Source organism: Gordionus sp. m RMFG-2023, chromosome 2 (genome assembly GCF_954871325.1).
Source record: "Gordionus sp. m RMFG-2023 chromosome 2, tfGorSpeb1-WG-v2, whole genome shotgun sequence".
NCBI classification, from domain to species: domain Eukaryota; kingdom Metazoa; phylum Nematomorpha; class Gordioida; order Chordodea; family Parachordodidae; genus Gordionus; species Gordionus sp. m RMFG-2023.
Window position 1 is genome coordinate 16,472,181 of NC_088776.1, and position 8,283 is coordinate 16,480,463.

Consider the following 8,283-nt stretch of genomic DNA (forward strand, 5'->3'; position numbering starts at 1 on the left):
ATCAGGGTTTCTTATTATGTAGACTAGGAACTGAATTCGGCGTTTTTTTTAATGTTATGTTTATCGGAGTATGAATTGACCTTTTCCAAAGATTTGGGTTTGAGATGATTCTTGAGTAGAATACCATTTATTGTCCGGAGGCAATTATTGATAAAGGATTGGAGTCCTCTATTTTCAGTTTTATTTATTTCCCATATATCCTATCCATAGAGTAATATAGGAATTATTATCGAGTTGAAGATCCACAGTCTGGTAAATACTGAGATCTATTTTGTTTTCCATATTTTCATATACATATAAAAAGCACCCCTCGCCTTTTGTATTCTAATCTTCATTTCTTATTTGCAACAGCCTTTGTTATTTAATGTAACACCTAAGTAAGATTTTCAAGCGGTGGTACGTTTGGGGAGGGGAGAATAAACGTTTTGTTAAAATTTATCGATAGTCTGACTCTATGACTCAATCTCTAATAGGTAGAGTAAGTTTTTATTTTCGCCTATACTTTTGGAGATTGCCACGATGTCATCTGCGTATGATATTATATATAAACTTTAGAAATTATAGAAATTATAGAAATTATAGAAATTATATAGATTTTTAGTTTTTTTTATGTGTACATTTTTTATTAATAAATTATTTTTGTAATAAAATGAATAACGTTTTTTATTACTAGCCATAACATCAATTGCAAACATTCATAGACATTATTTTCAATTTTGCCATCCTCTTAAATGTAATTATAAAGGGTGAGACATTCTCAGCAAACTCATATTCATGCCAGATGACATGCTATAATTACATTCATTGTAAATGAGGGGGTTTTTAATTGAATTCATGATCTAAATAACTTTTTTATATTCACAAAATTTTGATAGTTGGTAATAGAGTTAAAATAATTTAAGTTATTTTTTTTAAATTTATGAAAAATATTGGTGAATATACTAAGCGGGTATCCCATAAAAACTTCATTCGAATTTTAGTTAAAATATTCGGATTGATTTTTTATTTCTTTTTCACTGTAATAACTTAATATTTACCTTACGGATTGATTTTATTATTACTTTTATTTCGCATTATATTAATTTAATATTTACCTAACGGACTGATTTTATTATTCTTTTCATGATTTTATTATTCTTTTCACTTTATATAATATTAACTTAATGGTTTCTTAATACCTTGGTCGTTTAAATGATTGTTATTTTATATTAACCGATAAGTAATTTGTTAAATTGAATTTTGTAACATATATATACAGATGTAAAATTTATTAGATTTAGTAGTTTAAATTTTTTAAAATAAATATATCATATTACTTTCTCATTTTTGTTTAACTCCCTGCCTCACTCTGTATTAACACTAATAAGTTAAAAGAAACCAGGGTCGTCACTAGCCTTTACAATCTCACCGGGCTCAACTAAAAAAAATTTTATGGGGGAAGAAGCCCTCTATACCCCGGTTGCGGGCCTTCGGCCCGCTTTTGCCCGGCCTTTGGTCTGGTTTTATATTAATATATAATACATTTTTAAGATTTGCTAACTTGGAACAATTATTCTGAATTTCATATTTTGTCATTTATCATATTATGCAATTACAAGTGAAAAAAAAGGTTAATTAATTCATACATATGCCTCAATTTATAATGGTTTTTAAAAACACATAAGGCAATAAATTCTTAGAAATTTACATTGACAAAAGATCATGAAACTAATATAACTCACTGTTACTAGGGGCGTTGCTAGCCTTTACAATCTTAGGAGGCTCAACTAAAATAAATATAGGGGGTTTCGCCCCCCCATACCCCCATTTTGCGGGCTTTCGGCCCGCTTTTGCCTTCGGCCAAGTTTTATATTAATATTATATACTTTTTTAAAATTTGCTAATTTTATTCTTTTTTAAAATTTGCTAGTTTTAAACAATTATTCTGAATTCCATATTTTGTCATTTATTATATTTTGCATACAAAATAATCTAGCATATAAATAATCTGGCATATAAATAATCTGGCATATAAATAATAAAAACAATACAAGACATTTCTAAAAATAATATTTTTTAATACAAAATCTATTTATTACAGTATAAAATATTTTCGATTGCTGATATAAAAAAATTTTGCGTCTAAAGAATTGTAAGTGATAAAAAACGTATAATTAATTCATAAATATGCCTCAATTGATAATGGTTTTAAAAAACCACATAATATAATATAATTCTTAGCAAGTTACATTGACAAAAGGTCATGAAACTAATATAACTCTGCTACCATTTTAGACAATGTTTTATACAATGGACTAATAAGGAAAAATTTATAGGCCTAAACCAAATCAACAATTCTTGAAGAAGAGAGTATAAACGACCAATCCAAATCATAAAACTATATTGTGGTTAGAGCTTCCTCTTAGATGACATGATGGAAGCTTGATAAGTAATCGAGAAAATTATTGTGAGATATTAAATTTCTAAAAGATAATCTTCCATTTTTAATGATATATAAACGACTACACAGTTGACCATTATTGTTTATCTAAAATATGCTCTCGGCAGCTGTAATAATAATCTTAAATTACATAGCAACACAAATAATATGCTGGTTAATTTGCAGTCATAGCCATGACACTCACGATGTAAACATTTTTTAACTATAAATAAGGACCAGAATGATATGATAAACCAATTATGATTTTATATATTATCGCACCACCTCTATTTGGTATTTTATATCTAAAATATTAGTAGTTTGTAAAATATCAAAAATATATTCGTAAAAAATTTAACTCAAAACTGTTTTTCAAAGAAGAAAAAAATAGCTTTCCTAAATATACGTGAAAAAAGAGAATAGATATTTAATTTATTACATCCATTGTGGGATGAATAAGACGTTTATTTTAATAATATTTTAAATAAATAGGGCGTTAAATAATTGAATGCAAATTGTTACTTGTATTTATTATTAAAAGCATTTATTAGTAAAATTTTAAAAATATTAACTAATATATTATATAGCTGTCAAATACTCTGTAAAAGTGGCATTTTACCTAATATTTTATAAATAATTATATATTATAGAGGATTATAAACTATATGTCACTTACTTTTTATAAATAAATCTCTTATAATTATTTGGATTTGAACCTTGAAAATAATTTTAGGAAGAGACATGATAATTAAATTTAAAAATAATATAGTTGATTAGTGATTTTGAACTCGGCTAATTACAATATTTAATTTGTTAATTTTCAATTAATAATGATTATATTTATTTAATTAGGGTTATATAATAATTTAAATAATAAAAGTTAATTAAGCTTTTTTAATAAAAATTTAGATAGTCTTATTAATTTTTAAATAATGAAATAAATCTATATATTACTTAATAGAATTATAAAATAAATCGTTCAGGGGGCAATCAAAAAAATTTATTTTTAGTTCAAGGGGATATTAAGGAGCCATTAAAAAAAATTTTTGCTTCAGGGAGCTATTCAATTTTTTTAGGGGACTCGAGCCTCTGCGCTTTTCCCCTAGTGATGCCACTGAATGAAACCTTCAAATATAACTATTGTTTTAAGGATTACTTTAACCATTCAACTACTGTGGCATCCGCAGAACGCAGCTATATAAATTTATAAATCTTACCTACGATTCTGTATAGCACAAAATCGACTTGTTAATCTCTCTTTAATTTCAATAGAAAATGATATTCACTCATTGTTACGGTATAATATATCCTCTTTTGCATATAAAAAGGAAAGGAGGATAATTGCAATATTTTTTTATGATTATATTAATTTTTATAATGTGTGTTACTCATTTATGATTATAATTTAATAGAATATATATGGTTTTAGTTCCCATTGCGAATAATTATCAAAAGGGCTAATTGTGTTTGGGGCCGCCAAATTATTTTTTGCTCTGGGCCGCCAAAAGTCTCGGCAGGCACCTTATGGAGGGCAGGAACAATTGATTCTGTGTTCACAATTTTTTAAAAAATTTTACCGAAAAAATTAATAAAGATCTGAATAGATAATCAGCTATAGGAATAATTATGATTGGAGAATATAAAATCAGAAAATGAGATGCGCTAATTTATGAATAATAGAATAGGTTAATTAACTATCAAATTTTAAAATATTCACAAGGTCAGCAATTAGACAGAGACAAAAACCATAAAACATGTCCTAACACCGTTGTGAACATATGTCATTGGTTGTGAAATAAAATAAAATCATGGGTTTTTTTAAATTTTTTTATCAACTTAAAAGAAATAGTGAAATAAATAAGTGGTCAGAGTTTAGATAGAAAATAGTAGACAGTATGATTAGGGATGTAAATTTTTTGGGAAACTATTATTGAGAAAATTTCCAGGGAAATTTAGGGAAATAAAAAGAAAGAAACAAAAAATTTCCTTTAAAAAATTATTTTACAAGTCAATATTAATTTATTTTCATGTTTTATTAAAAATATGGACTGTTAATATATTATTATGATATAATTGCAATTATTTAATTTTCATCTTCGTTTGAAGATAAACACTATTCCAGATCTCTAAAATTCGCAACATCTAAATCTAGGTATCCAGAGAATCGGTTTATAACATATAATCCTTTATCCATTTCATTTTCCTTAAAATTAGGGTAATGTATGTTCCGGTAACAAAATAAATTTCCAGTTTATTTTATAAATTGTCTGATCTATAGTTTTGTTCCGTAAGAGATCTCCCTAATATAATTAAATGCTTGAGAAGCGTCAGAGAAATTTGATTAGTTCGCTTTCACTACCTCTATTTGTATATAAATTACTTTAAAAAATTATATAGCTATGATCATTTAAGAACTTTATTATCAAGATTAAGTCTCTTATCTCTCTAAAAATATGGAATGCCGATAAATATTTTTATGTAAAACAGACTATTGATAATAGTAACTATACTGTTCAAAGAATTGGGTTGGCTAGGGAAATTTAAAGAAACAATCCTATTTTTATCTTAGAATCAGGCGCGTAGGCAGCGGGAGGGGGGGGGGGTGTAGGGGAACAAATCCCCCCCCCCCAAAGCCAAAAAATGCAGATGCCGGATTATATTTTTCAAAAATATTATTGTTAATAATAATATATATTTGTTAATATTTATTCCTATCTCATATATATATTTAATTACATTTATTTATCACATTCATCTATTAAGTTATTATATCAATTAATTTTGATTTCAAGTTTTCCTTGGCGTAATTTACCTATTATTTTCAAATTTTAGTGGCGTATTATTTATCTAAATTTCTAGTCAAATAATAATTATCTCTGAAACTCCTTGTCCAACAGGGTGAAAGAAATTGCAAACTTGTCCAACGAGATCGAGTCTCCACCATCAAGCAATAACAGCTTTTATGGAGTTAGAAGAGCCGATTATTAATGCTATTACTGAAATATCACAATGGCTTAAAAGAAATATTTCCTCAGAAGCAAGAAAATTATTGGATTCAATACTTATTCCAATTTTTTTTTTCTCATTAGAATGTATTATTTAATTATACAACTATTTTATTCATTAGAATGTATTATTTAATTATACAACTATTTTATGTAATACTTTTCAAAAACATGACATTGACTTGATTAAGAAGATGAGAAAAGCGGAGAGCATTTTATTAGAACTCAAGGAAATTAGAGCTAATGTTGATGAAGAATTTCATATTTTATATGTTATTGTTGAGTCAAAAGCAGAGCTATACGTGTTTAATATTTGTCCCCTTCGACTTGCAGCAAGCAAGCTCATCGTCAAAACATTAATATATGATCAGTAAAAGAGTATGATAAAACATCCCCTCTCTTAGATTGAAAAGAATAAGGACACTAACGATATGGCGCGAGGTGCGAGTCAGTAAAAATATATTTTATTAACTAACTTCATTCTCTTTTCTTAAGGTATATATATATTTTCTATAAATATAAATTAGAATATATATAAAAACAAAAAGTAAGGTTACGAAAAATAATAAGTAATATAAGTTGAATTACAAAAAGATAAATTTGAATTCATAAAAAGTAATACAAGTTGAATTTGAATTCCTTACAAAATAAAAATATAATGAATGTATGCTATATAAATTAAAATATATTACTATTCAATAACCAATATTTTATTTTATTAATTCCTATAATATAACATTCTCCCTCTTCTACAAGCCTTCCCATAATTTCATCTAAGAAGTCATAGAGAGTTTGTTGTTCAAGTGGTTTATCGTTTTGGTTGTCAATGTTGCATAAGTCACTAATCGTTGGCTTGTTCAAATCGTTGTTTGTTCGTTTTTGTTTAAATCGTGAGCTTGATATCCATATCGAATGTTCAAATCGTGACATTGTTATTTTTATCATTTTTCAAAATCGTTATTATCATCAGTAAGTTGCGAATAATAAGAAATAATAGTTCATCAAAATATAAAAATAAGTGAAGAATGATAAATCAATAAGATTGTTATATTTTTAGCGTTTTAATTTTTCGCGTTTTAATGACTTTTATTTTTTCGCGTTTTAGTGTTTAATTAATTTTTATTTATTTTCAATCTCCGAGGTTAAAATATGCAAATAAAATATTATTCATATTTCCCTCTCTTTAAATAAAAAATTTAAATTTCACACCCTAGTTTTAATTCAAAAAGTGTTATTTTTAATAAAAATTCTTCATAAGATAATTTTTAGAAAATGATCTCATCACATCATTTAAATATTTATCTAAAATGAAGATGTAACATAACCACTTATCTTTAAAAGCTTAATTTCAAAAACATTTTTATCATATTAAGTATTACTTATAAGGTTTATTTAAATCAATCCCTTTTAATTCATATGTTTTAATTACATTTTAATATATTTAAAATTAAAGTTTTATCTTTTTGTTTAGGATTTTTAATGGTTTATATTTAATTATATCTAAGAATTCATCTTTAGGATTAGTTGTTAATTTACAACAATTGGTCATCATTCAAGAAATCAAAAAATAATATTTCACTAAGAATTTAGGTAAATAATTTTTTAAAGGCTTTTTGTGTGTTCAAATATATCCATTATGATTTTACATTTTAGTGATTTTAAAAATTTATAACATGCCTTTATCCTGGCATAAAATCTTAATTTATAATAACTTTTCTTCTTATGTGGATTAGAATAATAAGTAATCATCATTGGTCTCACAAAATAGAATTCATAACCTAACGTCCAACTTTCATATTGGTTCTTTCTAGGTTGCCACATTAGGTTAGGTGCTGGTTATCACAATCCAGTCCAACATCCAGAGCCAGGACATCATAAAGAAAGAAGCTTTTTGCATGAAAGAACGTGCTAAGGTTTGATTCTTGGTCATCTCAGATTAGATAGTCATCTCAGTAGATTAGGCATTGGTCATATCAATAGATTAGGCATTGGTCATATCAATAGATTAGGCAGTCGCAATAAATAAGATAGTCATCTCAATAGGTAGTCATCTCCATAGGTTAAGCAGTCTCCATAGGTTAGATAGTCATCTCAATAGGTAGTCATCTCCATAGGTTAAGCAGTCTCCATAGGTTAGATAGTCATCTCAGTAGATTAGGTAGTCATCTTTTTCTAGTCCACCACCCAGAGCCAGGGCACCATGAAAAGAATAAGGACACTAACGATATGGCGCGAGGTGCGAGTCAGTAAGAATATATTTTATTAACTAACTTCATTCTCTTTTCTTAAGGTATATATATATTTTCTATAAATATAAATTAGAATATATATAAAAACAAAAAGTAAGGTTACGAAAAATAATAAGTAATATAAGTTGAATTACAAAAAGATAAATTTAAATAATATGATCTGTCCATTTATCATCTCTTATATTATGATATGTACAATTTTTAATCAAGCATTTATATTTTTTTTGGTTAATATTTTTGGGCATATTTTGACAATGATCTAAAAATTATAAATGATTATATATAAGATTTAATATTTAAATTTTTACTATTCCCTTTGATAAAATTTTAATTTTGCGCCAAATCTTGAAAGTGGAAAAATAATTTTATGATAAGAAATATCGGATAACAAACTAATTTGCTAAACATCGACCATAAAAATTTTTAAAATAAAAAATTAAAAATTTTTTTTTTAAATTTTTAAATAAAAAATAAAAAATTTTTTAAAAAAAAGTACCCCCATAGAAATTTATAGAAGCAGTTGCTTCGGACCCCCCCCCCCCCGTTGTAGGGGTCACTGGCTATAAGAGATTAATATTCTACATTCTACATTTGGACAACAGAGATATAT